At 40.4% G+C, this 23,440-nt stretch overlaps 1 long non-coding RNA gene across 2 annotated transcripts in view; it reads left to right on the top strand.

Annotated features, from left to right (window-relative positions):
- Positions 1-23,440, top strand: part of LOC149523642 (uncharacterized) — a 404,074-nt gene that overhangs the window by 100,470 nt on the left and 280,164 nt on the right. The window contains exon 1 of one of the 2 annotated variants that reach the window (XR_016350590.1): positions 20,031-20,150. The exons of the other annotated variant lie outside the window; for it this stretch is intronic. This is a non-coding gene — a long non-coding RNA (uncharacterized LOC149523642). Of the gene's footprint in view, positions 1-20,030; positions 20,151-23,440 lie in introns of those variants that run through there. 2 annotated transcript variants of the gene reach the window in all.

Here is a 23,440-nt window from a genome sequence, read left to right as displayed (position 1 = left end):
CATTGTTTGATTTAGATGTGATTGCAGCTCTAATAGATACCTGAGCTACCTCTAATCTAGCCAGCTCCAGTTCCAGTATAGAGCATGTAACAGCTCACACTCCAGCATAGGCTAACTCTAGCAGAAATTGCCCAGGTTTCCAAGTGGGCTTAATGGTTGTGCAGTTTTACCCTGAGGCCTTGTGTACAATTATCGGAACATTGATTCCCCATATCGCCAATCTCCTGAGGGGGGGGGGTGCCTCAATTTAGCAGATCTAATAAAGACCCTCTAAATTAACTGCTGATTGTACTTCTGTTGAGTCTGGTACTGCACCAGGTTGAGAAGAGTAAGGGGAGTCAACAGGAGAGTTTCTCCCATTGATCTCCTTCCCTCCTTCCCCACAGTGGGACTCAAACTAAGGTATATAGACTCCAGCTACACTATTCACATTAATTATACTTGAATTACAGAAGAAGGAAGTGTTAGCACTAAATAAATCGGTATGTTAATAACTATAAAGGGCAGCCCCTTAAAATTATGTCTGAGAGGGAAGCTATTTTGTGATTAACAGCCAACATCGGCTAATATTTAATGAACAAGTAGATGGCATTAAGAAAGGCCTGTGGAGAGCTTGAGACCTCCAGATTACGGGTTTGTTTTCCTTTAAAAGGAAGCTGAATAATTCATATATTAAAAGGCATGTTTTCAGGATTTATTAAAAATGTCGAAGTAAATTGTCTTAAAATACGCTTTAAATATTACACAGCTTCTCCAGCCAGCCCCTTCCACAAGAGCAAGCTCAGTGAATCCCTGATGAACTAAGGTCCTGGGCAGTGCCTTCTCTGGAAGACTAATGTTTAGTAAACTAGGGAAGAATCTTAAAGGCTGCATGGCAAAAGAACAAGTTTGTCATAAATAGGACAATGTTGAAAGAACTCAGCCAAAGAGAAGAGACCAAATTGGACCAGTGTCTTTACCCACAACAACATTTGGAGGAGAGAATGAAGGCAATGCTAATATACTCCTTCAGCCATAACTACTTCTGTGCCTCCACATCTCACACTTTGTAAGTGGTAGGCATTTTGTTATATAGTAGTTGCATAATGTCACCATGGTGCTGGGCATTTTACAGACCAGTCTAAAGAAAACATCTCCTCTTAAAAGAGACACGCAGGAGAAAGTGGTAGAGATGAGGAGAAACAGAGTTAGTGAGTAGAGAGACTGATCTTGTGTCCAGTTACTATGTGACATGAATTATATGGATACTGGAGTCATGCTTGTTCCTACAAAGTCCCTCTGATCCTACACTGAATATGCATAAACATAATATGGGGAGAGGTATAACTCATCCGTTCTATCTTTGTATTAGTGATTCTGGTAATGATTCCATGGTCACACAAATGTTGGTCGTTATTTATATCAGGCACTGTAATAGAGCAACACATTTTTCTATGCTATTCTTGTTGGTGTATCATCCATATAAAAGTAAGGATCATTGAACTTGTAAAATGTAATACCTTTGTATTATCCTTTTTGATAGGAAGAATATATCGATTTAATACTCTCTATTGGCATACTGATAATGTTTAAATTCTTTAATTATTTTCCTGTCATGTAGAATGGCACAGATGAGAAGTAACAGCACTAAAGTTAATGGAGTAACAGTGGTGTACAACTAGTGTAAATGAAAGAGAATCAGGCCTCTTACCTTGATTGGAGAGAGACTAATTCACAATGAGTTTGACACCATGACAATTGGACATGAGACCTTGTACGGCTTAACACTATACTGAGTGATTTTTAAGTATCCCTAGTAAAGCTGACTCCTACTTGTTCCTACCTTGTTTAAGACTTCAATTAATTAGCTGAAGGAGCAACCCTGAAATAATAGCAGAAGTTTCCATGAGGTGTCTCCCTGGCCTCTTAGAATGAAAATGCAGATGGAAGCCATGTTAGTCTATGTGGGGTGAAAAAATAGCTGATGGTGTTAAATGCCAATCCAAAGAGATTGATAAAGTTCTTCAGTGGTGAGAGGGGAAATCAGAGTTGACCAGTTAACAAAAGCAAGGCTGTGTTAACAAAAGCAAGGACTATCTGGCTGTGTCTACATTGGCCCCTATTCCGTAATAGGGATGCTAATGTAGCACTTGGGAATAGGCAAATCCGCAGGGGATTTAAATATCCCCCGCGGGATTTGCATTTTCATGGCTGTCGCTTTTTTCCGGCTTGTAGATAAGCCGGAGAAAAGTGCCAGTCTGGACGCGATCCTCCGGAAAATAAGCTCTTTTCCGGAGGATCTCTTATTCCCACTTTCAAGTGGTCCAGACTGGCGCTTTTCTCCGGCTTATCTACAAGCCGGAAAAAAGCGGCAGCCATGAAAACGCAAATCCCACGGGGGATATTTAAATCCCCCGCGGATTTGCCTATTCCCAAGTGCTACATTAGCATCCCTATTACGGAATAGGGGCCAATGTAGACGTAGCCTCTGTGTATATATAAACTGCATTGTGCTCTGCATAACACCTGGAAGATGGATAGGAGGTATGTACTTTAGGCTATTACAGACAATGTGAAATGCAACTTAATGAGAAATTATAGCATTATAAAGCATATCTGTAAGAAGGATCTTGTGAATGTTGGCAACACTGAAATATAATTGGGAACGGAAACTAGGGCAAACAGGATAATGTAATTTTTTGGATTATTATTTTGTGAAGTTTTTGTCATAAGTAACTGAAGTATTTAGTTTGATTCCCCTCTCACTTTTGCTAGTGTTAACAAGAGAATGACCATTGAAACCAAAAGTTAAAGTGGTTATAAAACCACTGTAACTGCACTGTAAGTCTCTGTGTAGCTTTCACTGACAGATACGCTAACAAGTTATAAAGCTCAGTGAGAACTGAATTCACAAGGGCGTATCTGTATCTAGTTCTTATCTAAAGTTTTCTGATTTTTTTTTTAGAATTTGTTAAAGAAATCTACTGTTTTCCATTGGAAACAGTGATTGGTTGTTGGAAATAATGCCCCACGAGAGCAACTTATCAATGTTACATAGTAGGAACTTTCACAGTGAGAAGGCTACCATTAAATAAAAATAATTGTATGTATTTAACGTCTTATACAAAACTAGAAAGTGCAAAAATCCCCACCCAAAATCCAACCAAATCCCAAACTCAAAATGCATTAATTTTTAATAGCAATGAGAATTTCAGCACAGTCCATTTTCATGTCTTGTGGATGGAGTATATAATTTGGTTTTAAAAAGGAGTACACCCAATCCTTCAATCCTCAAATAAGCTGGTGTATTAGCAAACTTGAAAATATACGAAGTAGGTTACCGAGGAAGTATGACTACCCATGGAATCTACTGGCAGAACCATCATATGCATTAGATGCCTCTTTGGCAGGTCTCCCTGGAACTATCCCTACATCAATCCCTCAACTCCCCAGAAACTATCATCTTCACAGTCACCCATGGCACCTTTCAGCTTGCTCAAGAAGTTATCTTATCCAGGATTATCTTAGTCCCTTCCCTATTCTGTAAATAGACTGACTCCTGACACTGATGTTCTTAGATATCATGGTCATCAGAAAATGGTGGTATAGACAAATGGGTCCTCTGGGCACACCTCTTTGGCCCAGTGACTACTCCGCCACTGAGAGAGGGCGGACCGGTAAGTGAGCAAGCAGGCACATGGCCCAGTGATAGCAGAGGAATCCTCAAAAAGTTGTCTGCCATTTGGGGAGTTAGACTGGCAAGGGATGGGTAACTGGCAGTAACACCTAGTTAACCTAGAATTTTTGACCAGCTAGCTCCCTCTACCCCCATTCTCACAGTATCCTGGATAACAAAGCTATTCCTGTAATTCACCTCATGGTACTCTGGAGGGGCTCTGCAATCAATTTTGTATCTCAACTACACATTAGACATGAATTATTTAAACAGTATTTCTGCCTGTCTCAATTTATTGCTATATTGCCCATCTATGAATATTCCAGGCATATTATCTGACTTTGGTTCTCCATTACTTCCTTTGTTCATTATTCTCGTTCTCCTAAAGGATAATATTTGCATTAGGTGACTCTTTGGCTAACAAGTTTGGGCTCTGATCCTGCAGTGAGCTGACTGCAGGCACTTAGAGTTTCCATGAATGAGGCTCAGAGGCTTTAGCTTTAAATGTCAAATCCTAACAAAAGGCTAATAATTAGCAGCTGGTGACTCTGAGAAATGAAAGTTTGTAACATCCACTGGGAATTAATTTTTTAGAAATCTGAATTTACTGAGATCCAACAATGTCACATGAGAGAAATGTCTGTCTGAACTCGATATAACAATGAACTACCAAATACATTCAAGCAGGTGCAGATGTGGGAAGTAGGGAGGAAGTTAGCCTTAGCAAATTAGAAGACTGGGCTGTCCCTGATTTGTCTTTGAAAGCTTTATCATATTGATAGTGTCAAGGATCTGATAGGAAGTCAGAATCCAAAGACGGACTTTAATGTGTCTGGCCCCTTTCTCCTGCAAACAATGAAAGCATGGGAATAGTTTCGAATGTATAAACAATTTTCATGGCTGCAGTTATTTTATTAAAAACTGGAAATGATTATAAGAAAACAGTGTTCTAATTCTGAGCAAGAGCTAACTGCTCGAAGAGAATGTGCTAAATTTGAAAGCTTGTTCCCTTTTTCTTTGGTAGAGCATAGAAGTGTGTGACACAATGTGGGATTAGTGTAACTGCTTCAATGTTACTAAGTTAGAAGCAAACTCTGGGTTCTCCTGGATGAAAGTTTTTACTGAATATTTACTGCAAAATTTACCCCAGAGTAATTACTCATCTACTATCCATCATGTAACTGTTCTAGGTCGAATACTCTTTCCATGAAAGTCAATTGGATTCATGGATTCTAAGGCCACAGGGACAACTCTGATCACCTATTTTGACCTCCTGCATAATGAAAGGCCGTAGGACTTCTATCAATTAATTCCAGCTTGAATTAGGATGTATCTTTTAGAAAAACAGCCAGTCTTCTTGATTTAAAGTTTTTTCAGTGATGAAGAAACTGCCTCAACCCTTGATAGATTGCCCTAATAATTATTCACCTCACTGTTAACACGGGAAATAAGGTACACATTTTTAATTCATCTTGCTTCTACTTCCAGCTATTTGATCTCTTTATACCTTTGTCTGCTTGACTGACGAGCACTTTATCAAACTTTTGTTCCCCAGGTAGAGAGGCATAAACTGTGATCAACCAAAGATTTGCCATTGATTTCCATGGGAGTGAAAGTCTCTACCGATAAATAGAGGAGTTACATTTCCAGTCATTGAATAGCTTCCATGACTAAGTAGGCCGTATCTGAGGAAAGAAGAAATGTGGTCTTCAGGGTATGGCTAGAAGCCAATGATTCTTGAGTCTTGCTGGTTCTGATAGCAGCTCCCTTTGTGGCTTTAAGCAAATCACCCAGGGTAAGGGCCTTACCCAACTGTAAAAACAGCAGAGAAGAGGTAATAGAGCTGTAGTGGCATAAAGGAAGTCCCCCTTGTGCATGCACTACAGAGACATGTGTAAAGCTATTTTGTATATGGGATGGCTAGCTCCTCCAGTTGCTTACTCCACTGCAATTACACTTCTTTCTTTATAGTTCTAACTTGATGACAGATAGCATAGGCAAATCTTCTTGACCAGGAATTTACATAATGGTTATAATAGTTCATACAGTTCATCTAGCCCAGTATCCTGTTCCCTGACAGTGGGTGGCATCAGATGCTTCAGAAGGAATGAACAGAACTGAGTTGTTAAGTGTTCCATCCCCATTGTCCAGTCCCAGCTTCTGGCAGCTCTTTGGACACCCAAAGCATGGAGCTGCATAGCTGACCATCTGGGCTAATAGCCACTGATGGACCTATTCTCTATGAACTTATCTATTTCTTTAATCCAGTTATACTTTTGACTTTCATAGCATTCCATGGCAGGTTGACTGCATTGTGTACAGAAATATTTTCTTATGGTTTTGTTTTTTCCAATGTGTTACCTATTCATTTCATTGGGGGACCCCTAATTCTTGTGCTATACGAAAGGGTAAATAACACTTCCAAGTTCATTTTCTACACACTCTTCATTATTTTACAGATCTCTGTCATAGCCCCCCCCCCCAGGTTTTTTAATCTCTCCTGATATAGAAGCTGTTTCATACTCCTGATTTTTTTTAATTACCCTTCTTTGTATCTTTTCCAATTCTAATGTATCTTATTTTTGAGTCTTGATGACCAGCCCTCCATGCAGTTTCAAGATGTGAATGTACCATTGATTTATAGCATGGCATTATGGTATTTTGTTATCTAACCTTTCTGAATGGTTCCTACCATTCTGTCAGCCTTTTTGACTGCTGCTGCACATGGAGCAGATGTGTCTAGAGCTCTATCCAGAATGACTCCAGGATGTCTGTCTTGAATGGTAACTGGTAACTTACACTCCAGTTTGTATATCTAGTTAGGATAATATCTAGTTAGGATAATATTTTACAATGTGCATTACTTGCATTTATCAACATGGAATTTCATCTTCCATTTTGTTGCTCAGTCACCCAGTTTTGTGAGATCCATTTGTAACCTAATTTTGGACATAACTATCTTGAGTAATTTTGCAAACTTTGCTATCTCACTGTTTACTACCTTTTTTCAGATCATTTAATAATATGTTGATCAGCACTGGTCTCAGTACAGGTCTTTGAGGAACCCTATTATTTATCTCTCACCAGTGTGAAAACAGAACATTACCACCCTTCATTTCCTATCTTCTAACCAGACTTCGCTCCATGAGGGGATCTTCCTTTTATCTCATGAATCCTGATTTGATTAAGAACCTTTGCTTTTATTAAGAACCCTGTCAAAGGCTTTCTGAAGCACAAATACACTATATCCACCGGATCACTTTTGTCCATAAGTTTGACACCCTCAAAGAATTCTAATAGGTTGGTGGTACATGATTTCCCTTCACTAAAATGTGTTTCTTTCCCAACATACTGCATTTATCTACGGATCTGTGTCATGGGGTTGTGCGCTCGCCCTCCCTAGGGGGGCTGTCAAGTCCTTGGGGCTCCTGAAATGATATCCCAAACCTCACATATACTGTGAGTGATTCAGCTATTGTCATAAACACACAGCCCTCTCACTAAAACAGTGTGGCTTACCAGCTGGAGTCAATAACAAGCACCCCTCTGACTAGGGCAGTGTGGCCTAGTAGCCAGAGTCGGTAGAGGTGGGAGCAGGCCCCACAGGTTGGGGATTGAGGAGGGAATAGGGGAACCTAGACCATCTGTACTCCACCAGGTCCCAGACAAGGGCCCTAACAGCAGTGGCGTAATCTATTACTAGCCTGGCAGGGAATACTTCCGAAATATGCCAGGCTCCCTGGGAGCCAATCTCCTGCCCTGGGCTCCTTCCTACCCACCTCTGCTGGACTCCTTCCAGGGTCTTTCCTCTAGGTCACTGTCAATGTGTCTGGTGTCTCGCTGACTGGTCTCTAGGTCTGGTGCCACAGGCGGTTCACCTCCAGGAGCTCTGGCAATACCTCTTTCCTCCTCCTCCGCAGCCAGCCTAGACTGAGCCTCTCTTCAGGCCTCTATACCTGGGCTGGGATGGGGTGGGACGACTTCAGCCAGGTGAGCCTGGTGAAGCCTTGCTTCTGCAGTGTGCATCTGGTACACCCTATCTGTCTGATAATTCTGTTCTTTATTGTAGTGTAAACCAATGTGTCTGGTACTAAAGTTAGGCTTACTGGCTTATAATTGTCAGGATTGTCTGTGAAACCTTTTTTCCATGGAGTTAAATTGGCTGTCATCCCATCATTTGGTACAGAGTCTGTTAAGCAGATTTGTCATTTCAAAAGAATAGCTCAGGTTTGAGAACCTCTCTCTCCCCCTCTGCAGTGAACGTCAATACAAGGAATCCATTTAAGTGATCTTGAATGGCTTTGTCTTCTTTGAGTGGTCTGTTAGCATGTCAGCCATCCAATGGCCCCACAGCTTGTCTGGCAGTCTTCCTACCTCTGGCAACCCTATATTGTGTCTTTTGCTCATTTCTCTCTCTTAATTATTTTTTGGCCTGCCTAATTGTATGTTTGTGTGTGACTTGCCAGAGTTTGTTCATAGATGGCAGGTTATATAGGAGGCATTGCCGCCTGAGCTCACTAGATTTATATACATTGATTTTTTAAAGTTACACCAAACTGTAAGGTCTAAGGTTTTTAAACTGCAGCTTATTGTGATCCTTGTCACTCTTTGTAATCTGTGTAACTCTCAAACTTACTGTAAACTGCAACTTTGTAATCTTTGTAACATGAAGCCACCCTGCTTGTAACTTTCCCTAAGCTGCATTTTCCCCTGAGTGAATGGAGAGAGAATGTGAGTGTGTTTGGAGAAGGCTTGGAACAATGGACCACATGGCAATGAGTCATCACAGTATGGGCATGCTCTCTGCTGGATAAAGGGAAGTCTCCCCATGCTTCCTGATGACAAGGTTAATGAGTCACAGGAGCCATTCAGACACTATATAAAGAGAAGGAGCACATGTGAGACGTTTTCCTTCCACTGATCCTGAGAAGCTCCCTTCCAGTGTCTTTCCTCCTGACCACCTTCCCCAGCCATGATGAGCAGACAGACCTTCCAGGATCCACATGCCTTGGCTCCTTCTGCATCCCATATGTCTGTGTAAGTGTGTGATTGCCTGAGGGCAGGAATGAATGGGTGTGAATAAGTGCATGAATGGAGGGGAGTGTGCTTGCTTGCGTGTGTTTGTGTGTGTGTGTGTGTGTGAGAGAGAGAATTCTATCTTCTTTAGCTTAAACCTTTGGTGGCTGCTTTCTCCTCTTTAGTTTTACCTAGTAGAAATAAACCCATACTAGTGTAACCCTGGGTAGTCTCCAGTGAGAATCTTTTTGGGGTAACAGATTGCATCCTCAGCAAGTTTGCAGATGACACTGAGCTAGGGGGAGAGGTAGACACTCTAGAAGGCAGGGATAGAGTCCAGAGTGATTTAGACAAATTGGAGGATTGGGCCACAAGAACTCTAATGAGGTTCAACATGGACAAATGTAGAGTCTTGCACTTGGGATGGAAGAATCCCAAGCATTATTACAGCCTGGGTACCAACTGGCTAAGTAGAAGTTCCGTAGAAAAGGACCTGGGGATTACAGTGGATGAGAAGCTGGACATGAGTCAACAGTGAGCTCTTGTAGCCAAGAAGGCTAATAGCATATTAGGTTGCATTAAGAGGAGCATTGCCAGTTGATCCAGAGATGAGATTATTCCTATTTACTCTGCTCTGGTGAGGCGATATCTAGAGTATTGTGTCCAGTTCTGGGCCCCCCGATTACAGGAAGGATGTGGATGCATTGGAGAGGGTCCAGCAGAGGGCAACCAAAATGATTAGGGGGCTGGAGCATATGACCTATGAGGAGAGGCTGAGGGAGTTGGGTCTATTTAGTCTGCAGAAGAGAAGAGTGAGGGGGGATTTGATAGCAGCCTTCAACTTCCTGAAGGGAGGTTACAAAAAGGCTGAAGAAAGGTTGTTCACAGTAGTGATGGATGGCAGAACGAGGAACGATGGTCTCAAGTTACAGTGGGAGAGGTCCAGGTTGGATATTAGGAAAAACTATTTCACTAGGGGGGTGGTGAAGCACTGGAATGGGTTACCTAGGGAAGTAGTGGAGTCTCCATCCCCAGAGGTGTTTAAGTCCTGGCTTGACAAAGCCCTGAATGGGTTGATTTAATTGGGATTGGTCCTGCCTTGGGTAGGGGGCTAGACTTTATGACCTTCTGAGGTCTCTTCCAGCTCTATGGTTCTATGATTGCATGAAATCTGGGGCAATGAAGCTGCCTGGCTGGTTGGGAAGGCTGGGGCTGTAGGGTAGCTTCCTGGCTGTTCTGGGGAGGCTGGGGCTGCATGGCTGCTCCCAAAGTTTCAGGGGGCCTGGGAGGAGGGGAATAGGGCCTGAACAGCCACCCAGTGCTGGGGGCGGGTGCTTGCCTCTGGCAGGGGGACTAGAGGCCATAATGAGGACTGTGCTTCAGTGAGCACTGAAGGGGTCAGGTTTTTGGCAGAAGGAGAGGTATCTTCCTAAACCAGCTGTGCACCTGCTGCACACATTAGGCTCTTTTCTATTTTTGCTATTTACTTTCTCTGGCTTGAAGTGTAGATGCACCAAAAGATACACTTGGGCCCCTCCAGCCCCTAGAACCACATATGTTTGGAACCGTGTGAAGATGGAACGGCAACTCCTTTCCCCTAACACCTACCTTCTCCTGTGCTGAGTCACCTCCACTTTCTTTGCCTTGGCCTCCACAAAGATGGATAGTAATGCTCACCACTTCAGAGTTTTTCAGGCAATTATAACTCACTCATGACCATTAAAGGCTCTTCAGATAAAATGTCCCATGGTATATAAATACATTGGAGGAAATTCTGGCCCCTTGAAGTCAAAGGTAAACTCGCATTGACCTCGGTGGGGTAGGATTTCACTCATTGATTTTTAAAAAGAAAGTAATTTGAAAAGAAATGGCCAGTAGAGGACTGCAACATCATATCTTTAATCCCACAAAGATAGTTTTGTATTTCTAAAATGAGTGTGTCAGTTTTTGAAGGCGCTTTGCTTTATAGGTATTTCATCTGTAATGTATTCACTCCAGTGACTTTCATAGCAGTGTGAGAAAATTTGTTGATATCAAGTATTTATGAGTAAGAACAAGGTACTTTTTTTTAGTGTCACTTTTTTCTTAAGTTTTCTTTTTCCCAAGAACTGCTGAGAGTTGCAGACATTGGGTCAAATAAGAGGAAAAAGTACTGAAAAATAGCTTTATATATATCAAAATCCTAAGTAGTTATTAACTGGCACAATTGTAAGTACTGCAATGTGAATGCATTTGAAATCAATCATTTCATGGCAATTGTGAGGATTCTGATATCGCTTTCTATTCTGTCACTACTTTTGATACTTGCATAATTGAAGTGAATGACTTAGCATGTGATAGTTTTAAAGAACAGGAGAGTTTTAAGGTATCATCTTGCTTTGCAATGAAGTTTACAATAACCTTAGGGTGCATGCTGGTAATACAGATTTAATGAACACACCAATCAACCTCAGAATATTCAGTAATGTTTCCATGGTGATAATTTAAACCATGTTACACTAGTTTGTATTTTAAAAAAACATATTAATGGTCAGCAAATGAAATACCAATTCAATAAATTGAAATGAATATTCTCTGTAGACCCATCAGCACTCATTTAAATCAGGGGCGATTCCACTGACTATGGAATGCATTCAGGGTAATTGCTGTTCCTCAAAGGGTCATTTTGATTAATACACAAACAAAACTTAGTCCAGTGTTTAGGCAGTTATGATTTCAATGAGATTTCATTTGTAAACCTTTGTGGTGAGGCTAGAAATATGAGAATTTTATCGCTCTTCTGATGGGTTCTCTCTTGTTCATGATACTTAATAGTACACCATTCATAGTTTAGTTCAGACAGTGCAGGATGCCCCCAGCTGTTTTATCTGCAAATGATGTGGAGGGAGGGGTACATGCATTTCACTCCTGGTGAGTTGCTGAGCATTCATGACAAGAGATGTAGATTCCAGCATTGCCCTCTATGGATACAATACTTAAATTTAGCTACACTGTTTATCCTGTCTACTATTATTTCCAAAAGGGGACACTGACATTTGCTTGCCTTAACTTTGGTGCAATTAGTTGCTAATTTAAAGTTACACTCAGAATGGAATGCAGAATATGTGTTTAGGTGACATGGGTCCAAAATGTCTCTTTCCTCCTATCCAGGTTTTGATTACATTATCAGCTGCAATAGTTCCCATTTAACAGTCAGTGTCTCTAAGAACCCAGAAGAATTAATATCAAAACAGAATGTTCTTATTAAACATTTTTAGCGAGGCGATGTAGGTGTTTCTACTTGGATTTAATTGAATGAGCTCTTTGATGGGATGTGTAACAATGGATCTTAAAAGCTGTCCTTGGTTCATAATAGATTGCTTCAATTTTGCTTGTCAACAAAGACATTTTAAGAAGCAATTTAATTCCTTCATTGATAAGATACATTTACCATGAAAAGTCATGATTTTTATCTAGCAGCCTAGCTGCAAAGCCTAATAAATATAATGGTTCAGGGTGGAATGCTATTTAGCGCACAAGTAGAAAGACCTTAAAACATTTCTAATAGCATGAACAGAACACCCTTCTTAAAATAACATTTTGAGGTTTTATGTAAAGAACCCCTCACTAGCACTGTGCCTTTCTTGCTGAGGACTGTGCCTTTGAAAGGAGGTGACATATTTGAAAGGAAGAGGGCTATGCATATAAAGCTATTTCCTGCCCCTGCCCTAAAATATTACCTACACACCTGGGATTTTTCCACTTCTTGGGGAAGCAGGAGTAATTGCGTCTACAGTTGAGCTCAGCTGGTTACATTGTTCGGTTATAAGTCTTAGTAAGTAGGGATTTCTAATAAATCTGCTTTTCCTGACTGCTACACCCGCTAGCCACCATTGGTAATCTGGTTTCTTGTGGGCATCATAGCAGAAGTGAGCCTTAAGGATGGATTTGATGCCGGAGAGCAATGACCTTATAAATCAATTTAAGGAGTACTGCTTGCATAAGGAGCATTGTCAAAGGAAGCACAGACAGGCTTGTGGAGAAACAGGCAGATGAGCTTATCAGGCTGGCAACATTCACATAGACAAGGGAATGTGCTTTCATTTTCACTGGATTGATGTATATTTTGAACTGAAAAGTGTCTACATAGGAAAAATAGTTGTTTATTCATTTTAGCTCCGTCTCTTCCTTCCTCCCCCCCCCCCCCCGGGTTTGTGTATAGATGGTATAGTGTCTTCCAGACTCTTTCCCAGTTGTCCCTGGTGTTAAATTGTTTGACCCGAAGGCTCTGCCATCATATGACAAGTTCTACTACATGTAGCACAGGTGTTTCAAAGAAGATCATTGGTAAGGGGAAGATACTGAGGTACTCATTTTTGACTGAGGTACTCATTTTTGTATTAACAGGCTTTCCCCCTTATTCTCAGGATTTCAACCTGAAATTATACTTTTTTTTAAGCTTCCTATTCTTCTTTAAAAGACTTTGCATTTTACACCAAAACAACTCCAATTTTACATATTGCCATTAAAACTTTCACTCACAAGGTGAGAAGAGTCCTGACAAACTAACCAGATCAAATTAAACACCATGGCTGCGTCTAGACTGGAACGATTTTCCGCAAATGCTTTTAATGGAAAAGTTTTTCCGTTAAAAGCATTTGTGGAAAAGAGCGTCTAGATTGGCACGGATGCTTTTGAGCAAAAGCACTTTTTGCGGAAAAGCGTCTGTGCCAATCTAGACGTGGTTTTGTGCAAGAAAGCTCCGATCGCCATTTTCGCCATCGGGGCTTTTTTGTGCAAAACGATTCTCAGCTGTCTACACTGGCCCGCTTGCACAAAAGCACTGCAGAAAAGGGCTTTTTCCCCGAACGGGAGAGACATTGTATTTGTGGAAGAACACTGACTATCTTACATTAGATAGTCAATGTTCTTGTGCAAATTCAAAGCGGCCAGTGTAGACAGCTGGCAAGTTTTTCTGCAAAAGTGCCTGCTTTTGTGGAAAAACTTGCCAGTCTACATGCAGCCACAAGTATAAGTCCCGGTTTTTTGCTTCCCTGAATGCTGCGTCTGTGGATATTCTTTCCATGAGAAAGTTAGTGACTTAGGCTATGTATACAGGTTTCCATCTCCATCAAAGGGACAGAAGTATTTGACTTTCTGGTCAAAAGCAAACAATACAGCTTGAATTTTTGAATACTAAATGTCAAAATATAAAAGTAGATTAAAGTTGTAAAAAGGTGTCTTGATCAATTTCAAATTGGCAACTTTCTTAATTTTATTTTGAATATGCATGTGGGTAATAAATGACCAAAAGGGGAAAACTGAATAAGTTATTTGTTATGAATTAATCATTAAGTTCTGCTAATTTTAGTACAAGGGCCCAATGCTTAAGAAGATAAGAACGACGATAATGAGTCAGACCAGTGATGTATTTAGCCCAGTATCCTGTCTTCCAACAGTGGCCAAAAATGCCAAATGCTTCAGAAGGAAGGACTGGAACAGGTAATCGAGTGATCTATCACCAGTTACCCATTCCAAGCTTACAGCAAACTGAGGTTAGGGACACTGCTGAAATGGATTTGATATAATTGTCCAGGCTAATAGTCAGGCTAATAGTCATTGATGAACCTATCCTCCATGAATTCTTGTAGTTCTTTTTAAACCCTATTATGATCTAGCCTTCACAACATCTTCTGTCAAAGATTTGTACATATTGACATTGTGTTCAATGAAGAAATACTTCCTGTTGATTGATTTTATTTGGTGACCCCTAGTTCTCAGGTTATGAGGAGTAAATAACACTTTATTTATTATATCTCTCCCACCACCCCCGGTCATGATTTTATAGACTTCTTTGACAACCCCCTTAGTCGTCTTTTTTTCAAACTGACAGGTTCCAGTCTTATGATCTCTCCTCCTATGGCAGCTGTTCCATATTGCTAATAATTTTTGTTGCACTTTCCTGAACCTTTTCCAATGCCAAGATACCTTTTCTGAGATGAGGTTACCACATATGCATGCAATATTCAAGTTGTGAGTGTATCATGGATTTATATACAATGAATATGATATTCTTTATCATATTCTGTATCCCTTTCTAATGATTCCCAACATTGTTTGCTTTTTTGACTGCTGCTACACATTGAGAGGATGTTTTCAGAGAACTATCCACAGTGACTCCCAAGTCTCTCACTTGAATGATAACCGCTAACATAGGGTATGTCTACACTGCATCCCTAGTTCGAACTAGGGATGCAAATGGAGACAATCGAACTAGTTAATGAAGCGGGGATTTAAATATCCCGCGCTCCATTAACATGATCTCGCCGGCGCGCTAGTTCGAATCACAGCAAATTCGAACCAGGAAGTGCGCGCCGGGACGCGTTAGTTCGGACTAAAGCCCTTAGTCCGAACTAATGTTACTCCTCATTTTTTGAGGAGTAACATTAGTTCGGACTAAGGGCTTTAGTCCGAACTAACGCGCCCCGGCGCGCACTTCCTGGTTCGAATCAGCTGTGATTCGAACTAGCGCGCCGGCGAGATCATGTTAATGGAGCGCGGGATATTTAAATCCCCGCTTCATTAACTACTTCGATTGTCTCCATTTGCATCCCTAGTTCTAACTAGGGATGCAGTGTAGACATACCCTTAGTTACTATCATTTTATATGTATAATAGGTGGGATTATATTTTTCAATATGCATTACTTTGCATTTATCAACAGTGAATTACATTTGCCATTTTGTTGCCTAGTCACCTAGTTTTGTGGAAACTCTTTTGAAGTTCTTCAGTCTCCTTTTGACTTAACTATCTTCAGTAGTTTTGTATTCTCTTCAAATTTTGTCCCCTCACAGTTTATCCCTTGTGCCAGGTAATTTCTGAATATGTTGAATAGGACTGGTATAGGTTGGACCTCCCTGCTACCAGCTGCCTCCAGCCCTGGCCCGAGCACCACCCTCCCAGCTGACTCCCCCCTTTCACTGGCCCCAGTGCCCTGTCAGCCCCTACAGCCCTACCAAGCAGCTCTGCTCACTGGGCTCTGCTATTGTGTCTGGTTCCTGCTGTCTTCCACAGCTCTTGCTGCTGCTCTGGGTAGCCCCACTGCCTCTGCTCACAGGGATTCCACTACCATGCCAGGCAGCTACACCACCTGTGTACCTTTGTGTATTGGGCTCTCAGTGCTGTGCTATGGGTTCCCACTGCAGAGCCTGGGTCCTGCTACCTCTCCAGGTAGCCCCGCAGCCTCTGCATTGGGCTCCCATAGCTCTACTGCCTGTGGGGCTCCCATAACCCTTCCAAGAAGTCCCACTGCCCTGCCAGCTTGCAGGGCTCCCAGGTGCTAGCTCTCCACTGGGACTCTCTGGTTCTGGAACATCCATGGTCCGGTAGAACCTCAGATGTTGCTGGACCAGAAAGTCTCCATTAAGAGAGTTTCAACCTGTACCAGTACAAACCCCAAGGAGACACTATTAATGTCCTTTCTCCTTCTAAAAGCAGGGTATTCTTACCCTTTATTTCCTACTTTTTAGCAGTTAATGACAAGACCTTCCCTTTATCTTATGACAGCTGAGTTTTCTTAAAGGCCTTTGGTGAGGAATTTAGCCAAAGGCTTTTGAGAAATCAAAGCACGCTATATCCACTGGATCTTCCTTGCTTGTTGACCCCTCAGAACTCTCGTACTTTGGTAAGTCACGATTTCCCTTTACAAAAACCATGTTGATTCTTCCTCAGGAAATCATATTCATTTATGTGCTTGATAATTCTGTTCTTTACTTAGTTTCAGCCAATTTGCCTGGTACTGAAGTAACGTTTATTGGCCTGTAATTGCAGGGATCATCTCTGGAGTCTTTTTAAAAAATTGGCAGGCTATCCTCCATCCTTGATCCTATTACAGTAAATGGAAAAATTCCCATTGATCTCTGGGGGGGTGAGGAAGAAATTCAGGCCTTATGACTAGAGATGGCTAGAAATTAAGTGTTTTTGTCAGAAACGCTGATCCATTAATACCACTTTTTTTTTTGTGGGAAATGGTTAGTTTCAACAAATATTGATGCTGACATTTTTGAAAAATTCTCATGTCAAAACATTTTGTTCCAAGAAAACAAAGCATCCAGTTCTCTGTTTTGAAATGACTTTGTTTTGACAAACAAGCAAATTATATTTTTTTTAAATAGTTGAAATCAAAATGAAATGCTTCAACCCAACTTTTTTAGTTTTGCTTTATGGGAATTTGAGGCTATCCTTTTCTGATTCACAATAGGAACATTTTTAGATATCTTGACAATTGTCACAGGGCAAGAAAATATTTTCTTGTACATCTCTACTTGTGATGTATAGTTTTGTATTTTTATTTTCAGACACTTTTGACACATCAGGACACATGCTTTCACACAGTGAAATTTTGAAATGAAAACATCAGTCTTCAGTAATATTGCCATTACATCATTCTGTTTATTATTAAAAACATAACTGTTAAATCAAATTCACATCATCTTCATGGTGGTGCTTGTTAGCATGTCAGTTTTCAAATGATCCTTTGAGTAAATCAAATGCCAGCCTCTCTTACAAAGATGATTAAAAGAAACAAAACCACTTTCCTAGAGAACTTGCTCCAGAGTTCCTCCCTATCTTTTCCCTTCCCAACAAAGGTGTCATTTTAAGATATTACTCTCATTTTGCCTCTCCCTAAAGAAACAGAACATGCCCTTTTAATCTGATGTCAACAAGCACCTAAATTGCTACTTATTGCCAGCACGTCAATTGTGATTTCATTTTTGGTCTGGTTAATTTATGAATGACCAAGAAGGAAATAGGTTTAGTCTCTCTAGTCTGATATCCTTGGGACCTGACTGGTGCAGAAGTAGAGATTTTGCTGAACCACAGGAAGTAGATATATTCTAGCAGAATTACTAACACTTCCATTGCTTGCTGGTCTCTTAGAAGATATTTGGGGGTATATTAGAGCTAAATAACAGCACAGAACACAGAGAGCCAGGACTGGTGGCTGTAAACAAACTTATCACCCATGATAAGTGGACATCCAGCTAACTAAGGTCATGCTGGACCATGGAGGTTGCTGGACTAGAGAGGTTCAACCTATACAAGGAGGACCCAGATTTTATTGCAGTGGAGCAACAGAGGTTCAGCTGACAGAAAAATAGTATGAGCTTTTAGTTGATTATAACAAGGGAAATAATTTTATCAGTTTTCTAACAGGAAGGATAAGAAAGGAAGGCAAGGAAAGATTCTAACATACAAACAAAAGAAGGAAGATGGAAATATTCAAAGAATCGGAGAAAATGAAATGAAGAATCTAAAGGAAGTATCAGCCATTTCACTGAATATAGCTTTCTGGAAGTTCACATGAAAGAGCTCAAATTACATTCTTACCATAGATTTTGATGTTAAAATTTGGATTTCTAAATCAAGTGCTGACACCAGGTGTCTTTCTTTTCATCAGTAAGTATTTACTATTCAAATAGCACTCTAGACCTACATGGCTCTTTATAAGGGGAAGAGGTACAGGGACCGTGCTCTGTTGAAAAATTAAAACAGTAAGTAGGCTAAATGAATTACAGCTGGTGCCATTGAGTCTCCTGCTGGAACTGCAGCTTGCTGAAAGGTAAGGCACGAGCTCCAGTGGGCAGAATTACAATTTAAAAGCCAATTTTATATTGATTAATACAAAAGAACAGAGAGATCCCTTTTATACTAATATATGACCTGCATAATACTTCATCCTGCCATGAATGTAGGGGACTGGATTAGATGATCTCTTGAGGACCCTTCCACTCTTATAATTCCATGATTAAGCTGTAAAGCACATATTTTATATTTATATTATTCTGAGCCTATGCGGCGACTCTCTATATTGGACACAAACCATTCAACTGTACATATTATTTTACAAAAGCTTCAGGAGGGTAGCCAAGTTAGTCTGTAACAGGAAAAACTTAAAAAATCAACAAATAGTAGTCTAGTAGCACCTTAAAGACTAACAAAACATGTAGCTGGTATCATAAGCTTTTGTGGGCACAACCCACTTCTTCAGAGGACTAGAGTGTTAGAAGTCCAGATCCAAGAATAAATAAGGGAAGGAGGGAGGGGGAGAAGAAGGGAAAAAAATGGAGGGGAAGAAGAAAAAAGACACTGAGTAGATAAGCTACAGAGGGATAGCTGAGTTAGTCTGTAACAGGAAAAAAAACAACAAATAGTCTACTAGCACTTTAAAGATTAAATAGTTACAAGAGGCTGATAAGAACCATTAATTTGCACTTGGGGTATGTCTACACTGCACCACTATTTTGAAATAACTAGCGGTATTCCGAAATAACTTAGTCCACGTCTACACAGCAGGCAGTTACTTCAAAGTAGTATCAAAATACTGGCAAGTTGGAGGACTTCTTACTCTGATTCCTGTAACCCTCATTATACGATGAGTAAGGGAAGATAGAAGAAAAGTGCTCTATTTCAAAATAAGTGCTGTGTAGATGCTCCCTATTTCGAAATAAGCTTTGAAATAAGTTACGGAATTGACGTAGCTCAATTTGCATAGCTTATTTCGAGTTAAGCCCTTGGAAAGGAGGATAACCAACACCAGATTCTACACAGAGATCAAGAACCATTAGCACTTTGATTGTTTGGCTGGTTGATAATGTGCGAGCCATCCAATATCACAATTCATACCATTTGCAAGAGAATTAAACTTGTACGCAAACTATTAAAACCTAGTCCTGTTCAGTATTGAGAGATTTCAAGTCCCAATGGGCCAAATTGAGGTCTTTGCTCAATTTCTGCTCAGGCCAATTCCCCGTGACTTAATTGCCAGGCAAGATGTGATTAAAATTGAACTCCCAATTCTGCTTCATTGAAGGCAGTATGAAGTTGCCATTGACTTTTGTGGGGGTATGATCAGGAAGTGGGTACAACTTCAAGATCTTGCCCATTGACTTCAAAGGGATTTGAATGTGCTCAGCAATTTTCAGGATTGACTCATCTGTCGATAAGGAATACTCCAATAAATCATGTGTGTAATAAGAGCAGACCCCTTGTGCTCCTGAGTAGGGGATTCCATAATCTTCAGAGGGCTATTTGCATGAGTATGGATTATACACGTGAAAACAGGTTGAAAAATCACTGTAAATAATTTAAATAAGAGGACGTATATGTGTAAAATTTACGACTAATCCTCTTCCTACAAAATGACGAGTCATTAACAATAAGGAATAAATATGGAGTTAGAGTTTCAACACCGCTCTGCACTCAGGAGTTTCCATGTAAGCATTCAAGTAGATGGCCAGATTTTCAAAAGCACCCAGCAGTTGTTGTTGGTCTGAGTGTCAGGCCATGGAGGGCTTTTGAAGAATCTTCCTTTTCATTACAGCCTCTCACATGGGCCAGATCCTAAGAGCTGCTGCTGAGATCCTACAGAATCTTCTGGGCTAAATCCGAAAGTCCTCGCTCAGTCCCACATTGACAGAGTTCCATGGATTTTGCTTGGGTAAGGAAAGGATTTCAAGTATCGGCCCACAGATGAGAGTTTTAAGTTCTTTGCTCTTCCCCTGATTTGGTTGCATATGCTGATTTAGAACATTTCTCCATAAGGCATTAAGATTTTTTAATCTTAACAAAGTGTAATTAAGACAACAGTATCAGAATAGGCAGAACAACTCAATAAGCATATGCAGCAATCCGCCTCAATTTTATCAGCATAACATCAATCAATGTGTGTGGCCTTTTCCAACAAAAACTAAACAGGAAACAAAAGACTTTAGTCTGTTTTAAAATTATGCTGTTGATACATATGGGCTGTGTCTACACTGGGGCACTTATTCCAGAAAATCAGCTGCTTTTCCAGAAATAAGCTGCAAGCTGTCTTCACTGGCCCTTGAATTTCCGGAAAAGCAACGATGCTCTAGTGTACAAAATCAGCTGCTATTCCGGAAAAACTATTCTGCTCCCGCTCAGACATAAGTCCTTATTCCGGAACACTGTTCCGGAAAAGGGCCAGTGTAGACAGCCCAGTAGTCTTTTCCGGAAAAGCGCATCTACATTGGCCACAGAAGCTTTTCCGCAAAAAGGGCTTTTCCGGAAAAGCAGCCTGCCAATATAGACCCTCCTTTTCCGGAAAAACTGAAAACGGAATAGTATTCCATTTTAAGCAGTTCTGGAAATTCATGCCAGTGTAGACACAGCCATGATGTTTTCCATTCTTGTGTGTCTGTTCTGTTTGTACAGTGCACGTGTGTACACACACACACACACACACATACAGTGACATCTTCATCTGAATAAGATTTAGGCAAACACTTGTGCATGTGAATAACTTTTATCAGATAAGTATTCCCACTGAGTTTGATGAAAATATTCACTGGAACAAAATTATTCATGTTCATGTGTTTGTAAGATCAGATAATTGGTTAGGTAAACTGAGAGTGCAGTAATGATACTGATAATGGTTGCTTATCTAGAGATCTTTGGCGATTTTTATAGCTTGGATATTAGACCATATTATCCTGACCTACTGTTTCCATTAAGATAATTCCTTGCAACACAAACAGATATTTCTATTAGAGCTGACTGGCAGCTGGAATTCCCATTGTATAAGAAATGCCATTTTTTGTAAAAGGTTCCAAAACTGAATGAAAAACTAAATTTCAAATGTTTGCATGAAACAGGAATTCTTTTTTTAAAGAAATCAAAACTGCATTTTGTATTCACTTTTTGAACAGTTTGAGATGCTGTGCTCTGGGGTGGGTGGAGATCTGGCTGTTCTCCAGCTGAGGAGCAAGGCACTTTGGGATGTCAGGAAGCCCACGTTGTATGGAAGCTTGTCTGGTGGGCTGCTGCAAAGTCGGAGTTCATTAGGAGACCAGCTTTCATGGGCTTGGGAGGTGAGGCTTAGGAGCTGAGAGCCTAGAAGCTTGCACTGCTGTGATGTTACATGCATTATCTGGCATGAAATCAAGCAGCTTTCTGTTAGAATTTTTTGTCATTGTCACAGTCCCGTAGATAAACTCAATTTCAACAAATCAGCCCTAATTTTAATCCTGTTGAATTATCAAATGCTAATATCACTAACCTAGGCCATCACTGAATATATGCTGCATCTTGTTGTATTGTTATTGAGTCACACTAATACTGAAGGACTTTAACATATTTCTTCAGACATGTACAATTAATGTGCTGTCACTTCGGCCACAAAATGTTGTTGTTCCTTGCTAGGAATAAGGCACATGACATCACTGCAACAAGAACTGAAAGCAACACTGCCATTGCACAGGTTCACTTTGTTCAAAAATCATTAGGGGTTTATTATATACACAGCATTTATTCTGTGCTATGAACAGCACCCTTAGACCAACCATTCACTGGGAAAGGTAACCACAATGCAGACTGCAAGCATGCATAATAGAACATTAGTCTAGATAGTGGTAGTATATTTTATAATGAATATTCTCTTTAATGCCTTTCATGAGCACCTGTTGTAAATGTGTTTTGGCATATCTCTGAAAAGATTTTACCTGAAGATTTTAAATTTTACTTATCGTACATCATCTCACTACCACAGCTAAACCATACTAAGTGTATATTTTGAAAAGATAGCTTCCCCTCCTTAATTACTTAGCATTTGCAGATGGTTTTGTAGGACTTTCGAAGAGTTTGTTTCTAGCACCATACAAGATTGTAATGATTGAGTGTATGGTTTGAATTATTAAATTCTGCATATGCAGGTATGGTTTGCAGTCTTGACCGAGGCTTCTCATAGCTCATTGGTTCTGAAAGGAAAAAGTATGTGAGGCTTGATTTTTAAACTTCAAAGGAAAAAAAATCACCACAAGTGGCATGAAGGGACTAATCCTATAGTCATTACTCAAGCAAAATTCCTGTTGAGGCCAATATGTGTCTTGCTTCAGAGAAGTCTACTGAGTTTCAGCTATGGCTTATATCTTTGGCATTCTCACAGGACCAGCCATGGAGAAATTAGCATGGGCATTGACTTACTTTCTGGACGTGATCCTCAGGGTATATATAGGAAGAACTATTTGGGAATGATTGCTTGCTGCTGCTCCCTTTGTACCAGTTCAGGGCTGCAGAGAACTTGAAGGCTCTCATCCTGATCTCTTCTATGAGCATTAAAAAAAAAAATACATGCAGACCATTGAAAAACTGGCTGTTCATTTTTCTGAAAAATTTCTAGCAGAAATTTATTTAAAGAATATTTCACTTTAGCCCTTAGACAATTCATATAGACATTGTAGTATATTGTGGCACTGTCTCTTTAAAAGTGGCCATATGTAATCACCAGAGCGTCTTCCATTATGTGGGGTCTTACATGATGCAGACACACACATGCCCCCAAAAAGAAGTGAGAGTATGCAAGTGTAATGCCAATAGGCAAAACCAAACAAGGGACCTCTGGAGCTTAGTGTATGAGCCTCTGCTGCATGAGCTAAAAGCCAGCTGGATCTCAGCTAAAGCTGTAGAGGAAACTCATTGTTTCTCTCTCTAAGTGGTCTACATGCCACTACATGGGACAATGAACTACACCCACTAGCTGTGTGGGTTACTCAAGCACATAAGATATGAGTGTCTGTGGGGAATTTGTTGCTGATGCAGACCACCACATTATAAACAATGACTTGACCAAGAATGAGACTCTGTATTGATTTTAAAAACGAAGTGCTTTTTTTTCCCCCACAGGAAAAAAAAATGAAATACCTGACAGGTTCCTATATTTCTAGATTGTAAAAAAACCTGGAGGTAGATTTTAGGCAAAACCTCTGGACT

The sequence above is a fragment of the Pelodiscus sinensis genome, chromosome 13, assembly GCF_052426305.1.
Source record: "Pelodiscus sinensis isolate ZL-2025 chromosome 13, ASM5242630v1, whole genome shotgun sequence".
Taxonomy (NCBI): Eukaryota; Metazoa; Chordata; order Testudines; family Trionychidae; genus Pelodiscus; species Pelodiscus sinensis.
This window is presented reverse-complemented; position numbering and strand designations above follow the sequence as displayed.